The sequence below is a fragment of the Amblyomma maculatum genome, chromosome 8 (genome assembly GCF_055883805.1).
Source record: "Amblyomma maculatum isolate TAMU_Amacu chromosome 8, ASM5588380v1, whole genome shotgun sequence".
Taxonomy (NCBI): domain Eukaryota; kingdom Metazoa; phylum Arthropoda; class Arachnida; order Ixodida; family Ixodidae; genus Amblyomma; species Amblyomma maculatum.
In genome coordinates, this window is record NC_139351.1 from 110,041,457 (window position 1) to 110,062,228 (window position 20,772).

A 20,772-nucleotide genomic window follows, 5' to 3' on the forward strand; every position below is an offset into this window, starting at 1 on the left:
GTCCCTTTTCTGTTCCACTTCTTTGACTCCATTCTCCGCCGGCCACGTCGGGTCTTACTGCTCGTAAATGCTGCTTGACTTTGCTCCCACCTGCTCGAGGCTACGGAGGGAGACGTCTTCATCAGGCGGCGCGGGGAAAAGCGGCGGTGCGCGCACGCACCTATGACGGCGGTAATTGGAGCCTTAGGCAACAGAAGTCGGGGAAATTAAGCTCCGCGCCTGGGAAAGGAGCAGCAAGAGCGTGCGGTGCGACAATAAACGGTGAAGGTTATATTTTTAATATAGATAATAGCAAGGTCATGTCGCACATTAGTTGTTTGTCTATTTCTGAGATTGCTAGTTTCTTGGCTGCAGCGTCCAGTTCATATGTATCACCCTGCGAAATTAAAGCCACACATGGCTATCCCAGTACTATGTACAATATTAGCAGCAAAAGGCCACAAAATCCCCTACCCCTGTAGTTTTCTCGCAAACAGCAATTCCTTCGAGATCTACGCAGTTACATCTAGAGCAACGCACGCCCACATGTAGCATTGCTTCACGAACAACACCATCTACTACGGTAAAGGCGAATTGCCCTCCCCGCACAAGCACCGCTGATTTATTGGGTCTTGTATAACTATGATAAACGGCCTACAACGTGAGCCACGTCCAATGACGTCTGCTTTGGGACATGACAGAGCATGCCTTAGGGATAACTTTCTCACCTGAACGAAACGACTTTCGTTAACGGTTAATATTCGTGTTTCCTTTGCAGTGTCATGCATACGTTTGTACATAGAGTTTGTACTTCTTGGCACGTTGCGCAGGTGAGGTTTCATCGGAGCTACGTCAAATTTTGTTCTGCAAGCCTCATGGACGTACTCGAGACATTTTCTTCATATTGTTACGGGACGACAATGAAGAAGAAGCGGGCAGTGGCGCGGGAAGGAGCGGGTCGTCCGTAACAATATCTTTCCAGGTGCCACAAGTATTGAAGTGCACAACGAGGTCCAACACTTGGGATTTACGATTTCTTTGCCTCCTGTCAGATGTTAGAAATATGTAAAACATCCATGGAAACATGTCACATAGAACTTTCAAAATTGATAGATGGCGCCATTATCGATTAGATCCCAAAAACTGTACAAAAAGGTCGCAAATCGCCGCACTTGCACTGCCTAACGTTGACACTGCGTGCACCTTTCTCGAATCATTCCGAGGGTCTGAAACACACTAGCGAATTCTTTCCCACGTGGTGCCATCTTGTACCAGGAATCGTTATCACTCTTTTTCGCAGGCGGCTGCCACCGAGGGGTTTTTCGCAGCCTTGCGTGTGGGTGGCGGCACAGCGCCGTGCAGGAGGTTTTGGTTTCGAAAGGCGTAGCGGTCGATTCCGTCCCCTGCGCGCCCAGAAAGAGCGTGACAGCGCGCACTGCAGAGTTCCCCTCCCACCACCACTCTATGACGTGCCTTTTTGGCGCGCGCTGCCGCTCCAAGGAGAGTTCAGTGAAGGACTAGCAGCGGCGCGCGCCCGGTGAGCGTTGCGCGGTCGGAATGGCGGTGGTCTGCCCCCTTCCCCCGGCCCTCGGGGTGGAGGGGGGGGGGGGTGAAACGAAGCATGGCCGCTTCGGACCACCCGCGTCGGGGCAGGCATCCAGACCGGTCACGGGCTTCCATCCGCTCTCGCCCCCCAACTGCTTGTCGCGCGCGCCTGTCTTCATCGCGCTGGTGCAGGAGATGCCGCCGCAGGGCGCATTGTTTTTGGACAGCCCCCTCCCCCCCACCTCTCTCTAGCGCGCGCCGCCGCCGCTGGCCGGGGCTGACGGTCGCGCCCCTTTTGACGGAGCCAGAGGCGTTTCAATTTGTCGGTGCCGAAGGAACGGAGAGAAAGGAGTTTCGCTGACTACTACGACGCGGCTGTTTTGGCGGTTTCGCAAAAAGCGCCGTGTGTACGCTGCCGCTAGTTGCCATACATTTTCTTGCTCGCGGCGTACACAGCGAGGATGGAAAAAGACATTTGTGAAGGCCGTGACGAGTACAAGGCGAGACCGCTACGCGCGTCCGTCGAGGGCGTTTTCCCGCGGTGTAAAGTGCGCGGTTTCTTATTGCGCGGCTGCTGAAGTCTTTCGCACGGAAGAAATCAATGTCGTCCCTTGTCCTCTCTGTTAGTGACTGTGCGAAGCTTTAAGAATGACCTGCGACATCGTTGCCCGGACACGGGACACACACTGTGCGCGCTGGCGCGTGAAGCAGCGTTGCACCGTTCTCACCAGGTGTGAGAGAACAGTGGTTCACTTTGTAATGCGTGCAAGTATGTGCGTGAGAGCGAGAAAGGGGGTAGAAGATAATACGGAGGTCAAGAATCAACTTTTCATATATTTCTTTTGTTGAAGAGTGGCGCACGAGTGTCCAGCTTATGAAGGAACCTCGAGAGTTCCGGTCCGTGGCTGTTCTGCGCCATGTATTCGAAATTTTGCCGCGTCACTGAAAGATGGCTTCGCATGGTTCCCAGAACAGTGTCACTCCGCAAAGTAAAAAAAAAAAAAAAAAAAAAAAGGGATTTCGTTCCCCCTTGAGCTGTAACCAACGACAATAGAGAAGACCATTTACCATCCGATGCCCTTCATTCAAAATGCAGACTCAAATGCAGAATCGAGTGTTTCGGGCAATAGGAAGTTTGTGCTAATAATTGGCCATATAACGCTGTGGCGGCATGTGCTGGAACTGCAGATTCGGGTTGTACAGCTAGTCGAGGGTCACCGACCCATCGGAAGTCATGGCAGCTCACACCGCTTTTGTCCGAAAACCGGCGGCGGAGAATATGGCCGACGAACGACACGCCGGAATGCGGGGATGAAGTGCTGACGACGGCTACACCGGCGCTGTTGCGAGTTTTCAGAACGGGAAGAAAGGACCGGAGCCGACGAGAAAAGCGCGGAAGGACGGTGGGCTAGACAAGTTAGCGAGACACACGGTAGAAAAGGTCGACACAGCCAGGTGGGATCGGCCAGGTACTCCTCGGTTGTAGACCTGTCCTCTGGCTTATGGCTAATCGAGATGAATCCTTCTCACAAAGAAAACAAAAACGGCTTTTAACACTACTTATGGTCGTTACCAATGGACAAGAATGCTCGTGGATTTAGTAAAGAGTCCTGCTGCCTGACAGTGAACCACAGACGTGGTGCTTGCAGAATTTAATTAGCCGCACATGCCACGTGTACATGGATGGCATAACCATCTTTCGAACAGCATATGGCAGATATCGAGGCAGTGCTGAGGAGACAAGAAAGTGCCAATCTCTTTAGGCGAAATTAAATTACCTCGGGCATACGGCGTCTGCCAACGGTGCGCAGCCAGATATATAAAGTGGAGGCTGTTCTTCGTTTTTCCAGCCCAGGCAGTCAGACAGGTGCGAGAGCTTCTGGGGTTGGTAGGTTATTATCGGTGTCACATCGCAAACTTCGCTCATAGCTAAGCTGTCTGTTCACTGTCACGAAATTACATCATAGAGAAGGAGTTCAATCGCATCTCTGTCTGCGCGAGAAGTCCGCATTTCACGTATACAGTAACAGCGATGGTCATCTCGCTCCAACCAGTACGCATCGCTTTGAAGGATAAACTCTTTCCCAAAGTCAGGGTACGTATGAGTACTGGGGCTTCAACAAGCTTTCTTTTCACATTCTCAAAAGCAGTCTGTGTCTCACCTGTCCGTGCGAAATGGGTGTGCTTTGCTGTTAGCAAAGTCAGCGGCTTAGCCTGGGTTTCAGCGAATGCGGCGCTGTGCACTCTGGGACACAACCACTCTAAAGATCCCTATAAACGTTATTCCTCCTCTATCCCAGCAAGCACCTGCTATTGTTACGTACCACGGCACGATATGTGTGCATTAAATACATTTGACAATCGTAACCTGAAGATTTAGCAAAATCAAGTTTGACGAGCGATAGCTCTGTTTTACTTGGTTTTGCGAATACCACGTGTTCAGCTGACGTCATCGCGCGCCTACTACATGATCACTTGACGTTGAATATTTCCTTTCAAGGTCAAGTGGTCAGTCATATGTGGTCATACATCAGCTTACCACAGTAGCATTAACACACTGGGCGAGACCTGCAACTAGACAGGCCAAGTCCCAGCTTGACCTTGGCTCAGCTTCAAGGTCACCCGGATGGAACCGAGTGGACTCTGGATTTGCATCTGGAAAAGTAGAGTTGTCACACTAAAAGAAAGTACGTAAAATATAATTTCTAATATGGCCATAGCAGACGAATCGTTGCTTAGTGGATTCGTCTAGCTATAGTGTACTAGCCTAGCGGTCAACCCCGAAGTCGCCTTAGATGGAGGCAGAATCCAAAGACGTACGGGTTCTTTGCAGTGATAGTACGCACAGAATGGCCCTCGACATTATCCGGGAGCCGCCCACTACGGCGTCTGTCGTAGTTTGATGATGTACCGCTTCGGGACGCTAACAGCAAAAAAAAAAAAAGAAAAAAAAATTAATTAATTAATAAACGTTACGTGGTGCATAATCCAATAATGCAAACGGTATAATAAAGAGGTTCTGACCGTAAGGAACACCACCGCAGAAAAGAAACGAAAGGGTCAAGCAGACAACACAACGGTTGTGGTTATTATGTTGGTCAGGGGATGCGACTATGACGAATATTGATTTCGGCCCCGCCGGGGTGGCGCTGTGGCTACGGCGCTCGACTACTGCTCCCAAGGATGCAGGATCGAATCCCGACCTCGGCGGCCGCTTTTCTATGGAGGAGAAAAGCAAGGCGTCCGCGTGCTGTGCAATGTCAGTGCACGTTAAAGAACCCCAGGTGGTCGAAATTTACGGAGTCCACCACTACCGCGTTTCTCATAGCCTGAGTCGCTTTGAGACGTTAAACCCCACAAACCAAACCGAATATTGATTTCAATGCTTGAGCCACGGATACAAAGTCAGAGACAAAAGTTTTCAAGATGAGGATTTGTGGAAAAACATTTCTTCGTTGTCTCGCTACACATACTTAATAAAATGTTCCCGACACAATACAGAGCCACCTGCCCTTGGTGCGATACCACACCTACACTTTATCATATCACGTGGGAATGCGAATGCAACAAAGCATTCCACCAACACGAAGACCCGAGTGCGGAGCAATGGGAGAGTCGGCTCACCAGCGGCGAGCTCGCGACCCAAAGGGCCTTAGTGCAGCACGCGACTGATGCAGCACGACTCAGTGGAGCCTTGGAATAGGGGCCCACCCTTGCTGACGAGAAGCCTCAAGTCGCCAGCGCCAGAGAAGACGACGGAGATTTCACAACCGCGAAACCCTTGAAATATCCAATAAAGTTTTCACTCACTTCTCCGGATGTGGCGCGCACGTGGCCTCGTGATTTAACACATTTCATTCACTATGTTTATCCACTCACACAGAAATACGTATTTTTCCCCAAACTGACGTTTCGCAAACTTTTGTCCCTGACTGTATGGTCAGCAGCTAAGATTGAAGTAATTTGTATAGCTATGAAATGTCTGAAGATCGTCTTCATTTTGTTTACTCCGTGGGAGATGGTAATGAAGCTGGCTTGTATTTAACTCCTGAATCCCCACCTCATGTTTGCTTTTGTACCGTTCGGGTAGCTTTGCTCATTTTTGTGTTCAGCATGTTCAAAGTTTCAGAAAAGTTGGATGTTCGAGATCACGGTTCCGAAATATGCAGGACAGCAGCGCGTGTTCCCGGTACAAATGCAAAGTTCGCTGAACTTTCCGGAGCGCCATTTAGTCCCCTGTACAGAATGCATGACCCTAGGTAGCTGCTAGCGATTTCGGAGTACACCTGTGGGCCCCGCTTGCTGCGACCACCGGGCTCGTAGGACCACTTCTCAAAGGGACGCCCGACTGAGGCTAGGAAGTGGCTGTATTGTTGTCGGCGGGGCCGCCGCCGAGGGAACCGTTCTGTCTAAAGGTCTTCAGTTCTGTCCCCTTCTCCCCTTCTCGACGCTGAAGGTGCGCAGCTCTCTGCGCTGCCCACAATGTTTGAAAGTGCGTATCCCATTTTGAAAGGGTTGTCCGTACTGAAAGCATACGGAAGGCGCGCATGGGTAGACATGGTCATTAGGCGCTTCCTTCCTTAACGACTGTTCTTTTTTTTTTTTTTTAAGAATCGATGAATGGAACACCTAAAGTGATCGTTTCCACTGCATACGTTTGCCTCGTACGCACGTGCTGGAATAGAAATCGGATGCCAAGGCGGGAGAGCGATGAAAGACGCAGGTTAGGAATATAGCGACTGCAGTGTTGTTTGTATGTTTGGTTGGAAGTGCCGACCTCCCCTTTCCCAAACACTTGATTGGCCGTAAGTTGGTTATCCTTTCCGCGGCCATTGATTAGTCGGTATACCCTCCCACAATATTTTATTAGTTGCCGGGAACCTTATTTTGCATTTACCTAACCATTGATTGATGAAGTGTGTCGTCTGTTATCTTGTCGGCTGCTGTCCCCGCTAAGGGCAGGGACAGGAGCGCTGTGAGTTAGGGCTGAACTCGTCTGATCAATGGTTTATTTATGTTGTAAATACTTTTCTCCTTGCTTGTTTCTTATCGATTTATTTATGGTTTTAACAAATAGTTAACCTTACCGGTCCTGGAATATTGTGAATGTTGCGAGTTAGAAGTTAGAAATACCAATTCATTAAGAAACCCCGACTCCGATCATCAATAAGATATTTCTCCTTATCAAATAAAAAAAAATAGCGCACCACACACACACACACACACACACACACACACACACACACACACACACACACACACACACACACACACACACACACACACACAAAAATAAACAGGGGCACAGAAAGAAAGCACTCAGAGCGCGCTGTGTGTGTCTAGTCGAAATTTCCGGAGCCCTCGTGTCTGTTCTGCACTGCGTTTTTTCCCTTTAATTGTTATCATGAACAAATTAACAAACGCAAGCATCTACCTTCCTCTTATCGGGCCACCTGAAAGGAAAGCTCAACTACAAGGATTATAGAAGCAAGGAGGTGCATGTTTCTACCGAAGGCTGTCGTCAGCCCACGGATTTGCATCGAAGCGGTGGCCAGCATCGACATCGCATTCGGGTGCCACAACAGCCACCTCAGCGGCAGCAGGCACCCTCAGCCACAGCGATATCTGCTGTGCATGCCGTCGTCACACTCGCCGCTTCGGCGGCCAGAAAACGGCTGGCGTCACAGTTGCCAGTTGTGGCTCAAGCGAGGCACAACGGGACTTTTTTTGCCGCTTGCAGTGGACAGTGGACACTTCCTGTTCATTCCACTCATTAGCCGAGGAAGTTTTTCCCTTTAAAAAGGATAAAGATATTTCGTTGTGACCGAGAACAGTAAACACGCTTTCTAACTCCGTTTCATACATCAAGTGCAACACCGCCAGAGCTACAGCTCTTGTTTGCGCTCTCCGCATCCGCGATGAAAAATAATGCCTGTTCTTGACGAGGGGAAATAATAGTTATTTTGTCTGCAAGCTTAATACATCTTACATTTGCCATCAACTTCATAAAGAGCACTTTTGTTTTAGGGAGAAAAGATCAGATTCGGTGAATTTGTATGTTTTTTATGTCGTTTTCGTTCGTGTCGCGTTTTCGCTGCCCCGCTAACTTGCCAGCTGTGCCACTAGATGGCGCTGGCTGTACCCTCCGCGCTGCGCATCTTTTTGAGAAAATGGTTCTTCGGTGCGCATTTTTTCCATAAGATCCGCACTGCAAAGAGTCTAGGCATGTGAAGCAAGTTATTGCGAACGTGTATGCTCGGAATAGAGCCCGTTTCCGCAGGAACCACTCGGCCACAAAACGAGCACGTAGTGATACGCCTGCTTTTTTTTTTTTTTTTTTTTTTTTTTTTTTTTTTCTTGCGGACTACTTGCGTAGCTTTCGCTGCGTTGCACCTGATGTATGAAACGGAGTATAGAGGGGCTGCTATATCCCAGTATAGAGTATACTGTTGCTACTCGCGAAAACGATCTTAAAAGCAGTTGCAGTGACGATTTCTCATTATAAAATTATCATAATTTGTTCAGTTAATCTCGAACATAAGTGAATACAGTCGCGCTTCATGATTTAGAAGAGCGTAGGACCATATTCTGGTAGTTGGGATTTTAATGCGCGCTGTACTTTTTGAGGCAAATGTGGACTACTCTACTAAAGACATTTAACACTTTGCCAAACCGAGTCCGCGGTATCCCGTTTCGGATGCTAAACCGCCCAGCAAAACCATATGCTAAACATTGCTTTCGCACGTCTTAATCAGTTTAGGCAGACTTAGTTAAACTTCCACTATTTTTCCACCCATTCATATGTACTTTCAGAACATAGAAGTAATGAAACAAGTAGGAAGGCGCAATGGGGGAAGCATAGAAAGGCAAAATTAGTTTTTATGCAATCGGGGTCCGAGTCGGACATGAAAACAGTGCTTAAAGAACACGAGCTTCAAATGTTGCTTCCCTACTGTGCAAAAATCCTCTTTATTTCTTTGAACTAGCAGATGCTTTCAAGCGTGCACGAGTTCGTTTTTTATTTTTCGATACACTCAAAAGCAGCGGCTTCGCGTAGGTCCGGTCGTCTGGCAAATGTCGCTTTCAATGTAATGGAACGATCGCGTGGCGATTATGATGAAGCCCGGCTAGCGCATAATTTGCTTGGCGAATGACTATCAGATCAACGCACACGATCGGGACGGTGTGTTTGTTTCGAACAGTGCTTCGGTGGATTCACTGTCTATAACCGCCAGGAGCGTTTTTATCTTTATAGGTCGTAACTATAGGACTTGTCTTGCCGAGCGTATCCTTGATTGTACGGTGGCAGTGTCAGAACGCTGACCGCGTTTCAGCGTGCACAGCACCGCCCCTGTACGTCTATATTTGAGGCCGCGGGGCGCGACGGAAGTGTGGGTGGTCTATAGACGAGCTTCGGGCACTGAGTGATCTAAGCAGCGAAAGCTGCCTCCCGAAGCTTCTCTCGCAACGCTGATAACTCTCGCGAAATGGCCGACATACTCGTCAGACCTGACCAGAAGTTTAAAATATATTAATACATACATCATACATCAGAAAGATAGGTGGGCGGATGAGATTAAGAAGTTCGCAGGGGTCAAGTGGATGCAGCTAGCACAGAACTGGTTTAAGTGGAGAAATATGGGAGAGGCCTTCGCCCTGCAGTGGGTAAAATCAGGCTGATGATGATGATGATGATGACATCATGCCTGGGTGCTCCCGTGAACAGGCACGCACGCACACTCACAACTGCAGCCGTTTACCCGACATTCTTTTCTTACTGACCTTTTTTTTTCTTCTCAACTCTCTGCTACATACTGGTTGGTTGGTTGGTTTGTGGGGTTTAACGTCCCAAAGCGACTCAGGCTATGAGAGACGCCGTAGTGGAGGACTCCGGAAATTTCGACCACCTGGGGTTCTTTAACGTGCACTGACATCGCACAGCACACGGGCGCCTTGCCTTTCGCCTCCATCGAAAAGCGGCCGCCGAGGCCGGGATTCGATCCCGCGTCCTTGGGAACAGTAGTCGAGCGCCGTAACCACTGCGCCACCCCGGCGGGGTCTCTCTGCTACATACTCTGGGCCTTCAGAAACATTTGGGGCACCATGTCACAGCGCATATTTATTAAATACATACGCAGCAGCTGAATGCGATTTCCATAAAGAAGAGTCCCCGATTTACTTGGGTGAGCTAACCAGCTAACTGCGACTTGGGTGCGATAAAACGTTTCGCCCCCCTTTTTTACCTTTGTTTATATTAGTTCCAATCCAGTCAAAGCACGACCTTCCTGAGACACGCCCTTTCTCTCTCTCTCTCTCTCTCTCTCTCTCTCTCTCTACCGGTTAAAGCTGGCGCTGCGCTGCTCTATTGCATTGGCTGTAAAAGATGTGACACTTTCTTCCCACTGGCAGCAGCTGACGTCACTAACTTTCTTCTCATTGCCTGCAGCTGACATAACTCACTTTTTTTTCCCATATAGGCTGCAGCTGAACTGCAGAGAATGATTGGTGACCTAGACAGGAAAAGTTTTCAGTAAGGTAGGATTCAAAATCAATATGCAGAATACTAAGGTAATGTTCAGCAGCCCCGGGAAGGGATAGCAGTTTACATTGGGTAGCGAAGCACTGGAAGTAGTAGGCGAATATGTCTACTTAGGACAGGTAGTAACCGCAGATCCGGACCATGAAAAGGAAATAACGAGAAGAATAAGATTGGGATGGAGCGCATTTGGCAAGCACTCGCAGATTATGACTAGCATCTGACCGGTATCGCTCAAGAGGAAAGTATACAACAGCATCTTACCTGTACTCACCTACGGGGCTGAAACTTGGAGGCTAACCAAGAGGGTTCTACTTTAGTTGAGGACAACGCAGAGGGCTATGGAACGAAAAATGGTAGGGGTAACATTAAGAGATAGGAAGCGTGCAGAGTGGTGTGAGAGAAATAACTCGTTACCGACATTCTAGTGGAAACTAAGAAGAAATGGACATGGGCAGGACATGTAGTGCGAAGAGAGGATACCCGCTGGTCGCTTAGGGTAACAAACTGGATTCCAAGGGAAGGAAAGCGTAGCAGGGGGCGGCAGAAAGTTCAAATTTAGGGATTAGTGATTACGAGAGTCGCAGAGTGCATGCAGGTGAGTGCGGGTCCGCAACGCTGTCGCGTTCATGCCCTTATAGGCCGAGTTTAGGTGTCCCACTATTTTCTTCTTTCTTTCCTCGGGACAGTTGGAGGTTGAAGCAACACTCGCCAATAGGTTGACACGTTGTTTTCTGCGCTGGTGTGCTTTCTTACTAGGCATTAAATAAAAAAGCGCTGCGTGTCATTACGATAGTTTATCTGCGAGGCAGTGGTTATCCGTGCAATCGAGCGGACGAAGGCAAGTGCACTTGCCAGTTCCCACCGGAAAACTTCGCAGTAAATTATCGCGGGGTGTAGTTGGCCCGCTTCCACGCGACGATTAATGGCTTCATTGAAAATTAACCGCGATTAAAGTAATAATGGGCTAAGTGGGAAATGTTAATTGGTCGATCTCTGGCTACTGCAGTCTGCTTGCGCGATACATCTTTCCGGTGCGCTTGGAACGCAGGTTGCTACTAACCCGTGTCCTTCTCGGACCTACCTATATTTATTTATTTATTGTCACGCAGCTTCCTCGTCCTCTTCTGCTTATCCCGCCAAACTTCATCTTCCTCCAATACAGAAATATATATAATGGGAGACGTGCAAAAACACGTTGCTGAATCTGAAAAACGAATACGTTCCAACCATTCTTGTAAGATTTTAAAATAACAACCCCTTGTTCAACAAACGCCTCAAAACACTACTAAACTGTAAGAAAAGTCTTGATAGGAATGCAAGGGAAAGCAACAATCCGGGAACACGGAACCTATAGCGCCTTTGAGTCAAGCAATACCTGAAAGGACTTGCAGAGGCAAAGAAGAAATTCCTAACCTCCGACATCCTTTCAATCCTTAGATCTAACCCAAACAAATACTGGCGTCTTCTGTAAAATAAATCAGTTTCAAATCAAATTGACACAGTATAGATCCTGACGGAGTTCAAATTGAGCCTGCGAACTGCGCTGTTGCTTTAAGTGATTATTTCGCTTCTGTTTTCACGCCCGTTAACCACACTTCAATCAACAACATACCCATCGTTCCTCCACAATCAATGAAAGAATCCGAAATTAATGCAGAGGGTATATTTGCTTATCAACTCACTTCCACTATCGAAATCAGGGGGCTGTGATGAAATCAAAAGCAAATTGATAAAAAAAAAAACACCTTGCCGCTGTCCAGCCGCATACTTCATCTAACCTTTTCGCAATCTCTTGACACAGGTAACGTTCCCGACGACTGGAAGAAAGCACGAATTATGCCCGTCTTCAAATCTGGTGACCGCTCAAACCCCTTCAATTACAGTTCGATATCTCTGACAAGCATCAAAGCTGTTCGAACATATCATAGCACCTAATCTTATGACTAGGTGCTATGAGGCTAGGTGCTGGAGCCGAAAAGCAAGGCGCCCGTGTGCTGTGCGATGTCAGTGCACGTTAAAGAACCCCAGGTGGCCGAAATTTCCGGAGTCTTCCACTACGGCGTCTCTCATAGCCTAAGTTGCTTTGGGACGTTAAACCCCACAAACCAAACCAAACTAACCTTATGGCACACCTAGAATCAACTAACTTCTACCTTTAGCAGCACTAGCAGAATTTACTCATGATTTATTACAGCACGTGGATGACTACCATCAGATTGATAGCGTATTTTTAGAGTTTTCAAAGGCATTTGATCGTGTTTCCCATAATCATTTATTGTTAAAGTTGTCCGGCATTGGAGTACCACAGATATTATTATCTTGGATAGATGAAAAAGGTTCAATACCTGGAAAACAAAGGGCTATACTATGCAGAGCTCTAGAAGCCAATTTTCTAAAGAACCAAAGCTATACTTTATTTCAGCACTTCTTGGCAGCGCTACCAAAGCTGCGATGAATACAGAGTTGATGTCCGAACGCTGCAGAATAAAATGGGCACACGGACAAGTGAAATATCGTACTTTAAAGTGCACTTGCGCCAAACGAAAATGTTGATGTTAATATCGCAGTGTGACTTTCCATCAGTGTTTTCACATGCGACGCGTACACAGTGAGTACAATTCGAGCGACATGCAGACACAGCATGCAGGTTTTCTTGATATTTGCATAAGCAATCTGGGATTTCACGCGATAGTGATACAACACGGAAGGCGTTAATATTACAATTAGCGCGCTTTCAGATTCAGTGTAAGATTCAATTTAACAACTCCTGCCCCGTGACCGCTCATTAGAGGACGTCCCGGCGTTCGGTGTTAGTCAATGGTCGCACACACAGCGAGCACAGCGACGCTGCTCAAACCTACAGCTAGACCGATACTCTGTCATGTCGCAGGCCGATGATAATCGCCGTGTCGATGGATGAAACCGCCACACGTGAAACGAGAGTTTAGCATGTGCGATTCTTGTACGTGCAAGGCCCATCCCACTGGTTCGTGTTCATCGTTCCCAAAATGGTGGCGCACTTTGACTCCGGACCCATCGCTTAGGACCAATCTCTTATCTCTAGCTTTAATTTATTTTTTATATCTATAGTGATGACTGTGCCACAGAAATGGGACCTAACAATAAGTATTGAATTTTTGATTAAAAAGGCTGCTGTTCTAACAATGAGATGGCGCCAGTAGATTTAGTCAACTGCTGAGTTAACGAAGTGACAAATAGCGTAATGTCCTGCATAATGCTTGTTTCAGCATGCGTAAACCTACCTGCTCTATTTTAATATTTTCTTGGGTGTTTGGCAGGTATGAAAAGCGTGTATTTATACATTTTCTATCTGTATCTCCATACATCGAAAGGAGACGACAAGCAGAATGGCTGCCAGTGCGTGTGAATAAAAGTGAGTGCATATGAACGTGAGTGGTTGTGTTTGTGAATTTGGGTGAGTGGATATGAACGTAAGTGGTCATGAGTGTGAGCGCATGTGAGTGGGAGTGAGTGTACGTGAACATGGACATGGATATGGGTGTAAGTGAGCGGATGTGAGTGTACGGGACATGAGTAAGTTCCAGCGAGTGGATAAGAGCATGAATGTGAGCAGGCATGAATGTTAGTGAACGGGGATCAATGTGAGTGAGTGAGTGATCTTCACGTGAGGGGTCATAAGTGGGAGTGCGATAATGTGAGTGGGAGCGGACATGATTGTTAGCTCTTGGATATGTTTGTGAGTGGGCACTAGTGTGAATGCGAGTGAGTGGATGCGGGCATGAGTGAGTGTGAGTGCGAATGAGCATGGGTGTGAATGTGAGTGAGTGGATGTGATTGTGAGCGGCAATGAGTGCGAGTGAATCTGAGACTCAACGGGCATGAGTGTGAGCGAGTGGGTGTGAGTTTGAGCGGCGATGAGTGTAGGTGTGAGTGAGTCGATGTGAGTGTGAGCGGCGATTAGTGTGAGTGGATGCGAGTGTGAGTGAATGAATCTGAGTCTCAACGAGTATGAGTGCAGGCGTGAACGAGTGGATGTGAGTGTGAGCGGCGATGAGTGTGAGTGTGAGTGAGTGGATGTGATTGTTAGCGACGATGAGTGTGAGTGCGAGTGAGTGAATCTGAGTCTCAACGGGCATGAGTGCAAGTGTGAGTGTCAGCGGCGATGAGTGTGAGTGCGAGTGAGTGAATCTGAGTCTCAGCAGGGATGAATGTAAGCGGGCATGAGTGGAAGTGAGTGGAGATGAGTGTGACGGGTCGTGAGTGGGAGTGAGCCCCTACTTAAGGTGCCGACCTATGAGTGGTCGTCAGCAGGAGTGCGATAACGCGAACGTTATAGAACGCGTGACGATTGCATGGATATATATATGTGAGTAGGCGCTAGTGTGAATGCGAGTAAATGGATGCGAATGTGAAAGGAGATGAGTGTGAATGAGAGTGTGAGTGGGGGTGAGTGAGTGGATGTGAGTGTGAGCAGGCATGAATGCGAATGAGCGAATATGTCAACAAGAATGAGTGTGAGTATGATTGAATGGATGTGATCTTGAGCAGGCATGAGTGTGAGTGAGTGGGTGTGATTGTCAGCGGATATGAGTGTGAGTGAGTGAGTTGGCATAATGTGAGCGGGAATGAGTGTGAGTGGATTTGAGTGTCAACGGGGTGAGTATGAGTTTGCGGGTGTGATTATTAGCGGGCATGAGTGCGAGTGTTAGTGAGTCGATCTGAGTGTTAGCGGCGATGAGTGTGATTGAGTGTGATTGTGAGCGGGCATGAATGTGGGTGTGAGCGTCAGCGGGCATGAGTGCGAGTATGAGCGAGTGGGTGTGAGTGTCAGCGGCGATAAGTAAGAGAGGGAGTGGATGTGATGTGTGAGCGGATTTGAGTGTCAACGGGGACGAGCGTGAGTTAGTGGGTGTGAGTGCGAGCGGCGATGATTGTGAATGAGTGGGTGTGAGTGTCAGCGGCGAGGAGTGTGTAAGTGAGTGTGATTGTGAGAGGGCATGAGTGCGAGTGTGAGTCTCAGCGGCGATGAGTGAGTGAGAGGGAGTGTATGTGATGTTTGAACGGGCATGAGTGTGAGTGCCAGTGAGTGGATTTGAGTGTCAACGGGGATGAGCGTGAGCGGGCATTAGTGTGAGTGGGTGTGAGTGTCAGCGCGGCGATGAGTATGAGCGAGTGAGTGTGATTGTGAGCGGGCATGTGTGCGAGTGTGAGTGGGTGTGAATGGATGTGACTGTGAGCGGGCATGAGTGTGAGTGGGTGTGAGTGTCAGTGGCGATGACTGTGAGGGTGAGTGAGTGGATGTGATGTGTGAGCGGGCATAAGTGTGAGTGCGAGTGAGTGGATGTGAGTGTAGTATCACGTGAGTGTGAGGAGCCCCTCCTCATGGTGCCGACCTATGGGTCGGACCCACGAATCTAACTCCGGTCTATCAAGTGGTCAACTCAGGTCGCCAGAGCACACGGACACTACAGACTGTTTAAAGAGAGCAATGCCACTCTTCCCTATCGCTGGGGCCACTAAGCTGGCCGTCATTTCTGGGCTTCGGAGCGCAGTCCGCGTTGCTGTGCAGTTCGTGTAAGAATGCCAACTGACTTTTAAGGCGAAAGCCTTTAATGGCTCATACTGTCGGCGTTCATTCGTCCGGCCACACTATAGCTGTCAATCATACGGCCTCATGATGACGTCATCAGAAAATTAAACATTCTGTCCCCAGCGGGAATTGAGCTTCCACCCCTCGGATCCCCAGTCGAGCGCTTTAACCAACTGCGCTACGCCCGGAGTCGTGAAACGTACCTTCTTTGCCAAAAGTAACCAGGATGCATGTATTGCTTCTCGCTTCTATTATAAAGCCACCATGAATTCCCAGAGGATCACAACTTGTTGAGAAGTGAGGACAGGAGCTCGCCTTTACTTTGGACAGATTTGCTACTTCGAAGTGGTACGAATTCTCTGCTACGCGACTGGGAAGCAGAACACGCAGCCTGGTTACTTTTGGCATCATAATTTTCCTTGTCTACCGTGAAAGTGATAGTAGATATGATTTTGAGGCTGCAGTTAGTGATAATGGCAATGATGACATTAGTAATGATAATTACGGTGTATTTAGTTGATAATGAAAGCAACCTTGATTGACCGTGTGCGCCAGCAATGCTTAGGCTTTCGCATTTCTGCAGTATATATTCCATAGTGCTCTCGGAATTTTTTAAATACCTCTGCTTTGGTATAGATGTCACCTGTCTTGCTGAAACAATATTAGGAGAAGTAAAGCTAATGATCCTGCTAATGAACCGGTGTTCTCTGGTGCAGCGGGCCTTCATATGTGCGTCTTCTCGATTCCTTTCTTTCGGTCCGTCCCACGGCGCGGTTAATTCGGGTACTCACGGATACAATTGCTGTGCCACTTCCTCAAGACAAACTTTAAAATCTACAGCGTTCATCAGGCTACAGCGAGGGAGTCGAATTCACAGAGCTCTGCATATTCACGTAACTACTGCATTGAGCGCAGGCTTCGCTAAACTAGCCGCGCATCCACTCGCATGGTCAGCGGGAAGGCGGCCGGCACAAGCGCCAGTAAAATCATGCACCCTGTGGCGGAGCGTTCTGTTCGCGGAGTTTGGTGAGATCTTCTCAGCAGTCTCAATACATTATATATTGCACAGTTTTGCCCGCGAGCAGGGGCGTGTGTATATATATAGTAATACACTGACAGGTAATACATTGACTGCACGATTCAACACGGAGAGAAGAAACACGCCGCCAGCCTAGCCCCTGGCCCTGCATGGCCTGGTCTTGTTGGGCCACCTTGTGTGTGCTTCCCTAACGCGCTCCCAGGTTGAAGTAACACACAGTGAAGAAGCGGCGGGGGTTATCTGCGGCGGCAATTGCATCTAAGTATACGAGTAGTGAGTGGTGCTACTCCTGCCTACATAAGCTGACCACGCCCCCAGCTAAGAGGGGCCGACCGCTCGCTGTTACAGTGTAAGGCAGATTTATGTGGACACGAGGTTTCTCGGAGGCAGATTTTTATTTTTGCTTTGTTCCCTCTGAAGTCTGTGCATGTGATTATGTGTTCGTGTGTTGTGGCGGCGTTTAAATCACCATGTGATAAAAACAGCACTAAATAAAAATCTAAAAACAAAAACACCGGCGTGTAGCCCCGCAAGCAAGAGCGCGAGGCTGCTCTCTTGTTTTGACGTGCCGTAAATTACGCACTTTGCTGCAACACAAGCAGCAAAACATCCTCAATGAAACCGAGATAAACATACCAAAGCAGAATTTTTTAGCTCTCTGTAACCTTACTCTCCTTAGCCTTTTGATTTTGACGCACAATCCTTATTTCAATGGATGCCGCAGTATAATTTTATATTCATGATTTCCATTCATTTTTCCTCTTACATGAATAGCGAAAAGCTGGTAAAGATGATGGAAGGGCAGCTTTGGTCCAAAATGGCCAGGATATCTGCACTGGATAGGGATCCAATTATATCAGGCCGATCCCTATGCCAAGGGTGATGCCCGTACCAATTTATCAACGGTGGGTGCCCCTTGTTCCTTTGTTCAGGGCCCTTCGAAAAGAAGATGTAAAAATGGTTTGGTTTTGTTGGGTTTAACGTCCCAAAGCGACTCAGGCCATGAGAGACGCCGTAGTGGAGGACTCCGGAAATTTCGACCACCTGGGGTTCTTTAACGTGCACTGACATCGCACAGCACACGGGCGCCTTGCTTTTCGCCTCCATCGTAAAGCGGCCGCCGAGGCCGGGATTGGATCCCGCATCCTTGGGAACAGTAGTCGAGCGCCGTAACCACTGCGCCACTCGGCGGGGTGGAAAAAATGGCAAACACACACAAGACTGCTCACTGCTGTGAATGCGAATGCATTATAGTCCCGCAGATGAAATGTTTTCGAGTGAGCTTTTCGACGTAAAGTTCTTTCCGCTGGTACTGCATGTATTTGGTGTGCGTATTTGCGGTATTCCACGTGTGGACTGCCGTGCTTCACGTGGTGCCTTGGAGCTGTATTCGCCGAAACGTCCGTTTGAAAGCAGATGATTGAACAATGAAAATGCATATGTTATTGGTTCGATTCCCTCTCGCGAGCTAGGCTCGTGATTGCTCAGGCCTGTCATATGCATTGCAGGTGACGTGTTATCTTCTGGTAATGCTAGCACTATATATATAGGTCAAGAAGGGAAGAGTTGAAGTCTGGGTAACATGCGTAGTAAAGTGACAATTTGTGTTAAATCAGAATCCGTACAGATGGCAATGAATAGGTTGGCTTCGGCGGCCGGTGAGTTAGAAAAAGAGCAAGTGTTGATGGCGTCTTTTTTTTTTTTTTTGCCATTTTTCTTGCTGTGCAGCAGCGGATATCCTTCACGCCATCTCTCTTATTTTGCTGCACAGGTGTTCTCTCTTTCTCTCTTTGCACTTTCACTCCCACCTTCCTCCCTTCCCTTATATACGGCGCGGTTGAGGTGTCCACAGCAAACAAGTGAGACAGTTGACGCGCCTTTCCCTTCCTATAAATCAATCAATCAAATGCGAAGGCTCCGCCGGGGTGGTGCAGTGGTAAGACGCCCGACTACCGGGTTCTAACCCGACCTCGGCGGCTGCGTTTCGATGGAGGCGAAACGAAGAGGCTTCCGTGTGCTGTGCGATGTCAGCGCACGTTAAAGATCCCCAGGTGGTCGAAATTACTCCGTAGCCCTCCACTACGGCTCCTCTTTCTCTCTTTCCACTTCCACTCCCACCTTCCTCCCTTTCCTTACGGCGCGGTTCAGGTGTCCACATAGAACAAGTGAGACAGTCACCGCGCCTTTCCCATCCTATAAATCAATCAATCCAATGCGAAGTATATGCGCTAGGATGTCTAGTTACATTTCGCTTTCAATTCGAGGTTACCGTTCCAAGATCAGGCTTTCGGCAAAGATCGGTGAGATCGGTGAATGGGGACCTAAACACAGCTTGAGTAGACAATGAGAAGCGGTGTGTTTTGATCCATTGCTCAGATGAAAGTTGATTAAGGCGATTACGTCGTGCTGTGTGCAGCCTGAGGCGCTCGGCTGCTGGTATAGCGCAATGCTATCGTGCAGTGGCCTGATTGATTTATTTATAGGAAGGGAAAGGCGCGGTAATTGTCTCACTTGTTTTCTGTGGGCACCTCAACCGCGCCGTAAGGGAAGGGAGGAAGGTGGGTGCGAAAGTGGAAAGAGAGATAGAGGAGCCGTAGTGGAGGGTTACGGAGTAATTTCGACCACCTGGGGATCTTTGACGTGCGCTGACATCGCACAGCACACGGACGCCTCTTCGTTTCGCCTCCATCAAAACGCAGCCGCAGAGGTCGGGTTCGAACCCGGGGCGTCTTACCACTGCACCACCCCTGCGGGGCGCAGTGGCCTAAGAAGCGGATTTGTCACGATGAGTGATCAACAAACCCCTTCATCAGTCTTATCGAATACCGGCAGCTTTTCGATGGTGGCGAAAAGCAGGGCAACCGTGTGCTAGGCGACGTCACTGCGCGTTAAAAATTCCCAGGGGGTCGAAATTACTCCGGAGTCGTTCACTTCGGAGTCACTTTGGGACCTTAAATCCCATAAACCAAACCATACCAATAAAAAATGGCGGCCTCTAATCGGGGCAACGTTGCATCAGAAATATTCGTGTAACGGATGAGGCAGGCTGTCATTGTTTTTATTGATCTCTGCTCACAGTAATCACGGGACGACGTGAAACAATGATGTCTCAATGAGTGTCCGTTTGCTGAGATTGGGGTTCGATTACGACTGTATTTCGCGGACGTTTTTATGGGGTTGACTGTCAAAAAAGCACGCGTAGTACGAATCCCTCCACTGCGCGGCGTGCTTCAAAGCTTATAAAGTGTCGTAATAGAGATCAAATTCAATAAATAACGCACTAAATAAATAACGACGTTTTAAGCTATTTCTGTACTCTGGCTTTTTTTGTAGATGAGAATTTTAGGTACTCGTTTTAAATTAATGACCTAATGCGCTCTTCAAATGGCAAGCGAAATCTGAAAGGGGAAAGTGCCTTCCGGCTGGTTACTCCGACGCTCGAATTAAAAACCATCAGCAGCGTTTTCCTGCTCGGCTAACGGGATCCTTTAAATGCTCCGTAACGTGCAATGCTGCAATGGCGGTATACTCTTTGCGAGTATAACCAAGGTATCTACCTTGGTATAACTATACCCGGCTAACAGGATTTACAGTATGCTCTGTAGTGGCCGCATGGTGTTAAGGAGTTCCGAAATAATTACCACGCATTTCAGAGAAGCTCAACACTAAATTTAATTATCACTTATTTGAGGTAAAAAGATGACTTAATACCATGTGTTGGCGGGAATCAGGTAACCATGGTGAATCGAGTCAACTATGCAGCTATAGTTAATCTTGTAACTTTGATTCGCGCCTAGTTGCTGGTTGTTGCCTATTCAGTTTCTTTAGAATTTCGAAAACGCAGTTACTTCTCGCGCGCTTTGACTCGACCAGTTTTGTGTTCTTTTAGCTCACTTAAAAAAATGGCGTGCCTGTGGAGCGACGTTCATGAGGTGCATATATGCCACGCGACCTTGCACATCACGCCTCGGCTGGATCTACCGTGAACATCGAAGAGCGGACAGGAGAGGTCACGTGACATGGGCAGATTCTGTTTTGATGAGCGTCGCGCACTCTAAATTGTCGAATTACGCCCCAACAATGGGTCAAAGTTGATTG

At 48.2% G+C, this 20,772-nt stretch overlaps 1 protein-coding gene across 1 annotated transcript in view; it reads left to right on the forward strand.

The window, feature by feature from the left end:
* Positions 1–20,772, forward strand: part of LOC146182178 (G-protein coupled receptor moody-like) — an 85,450-nt gene that overhangs the window by 29,987 nt on the left and 34,691 nt on the right. The window lies entirely within an intron of this gene.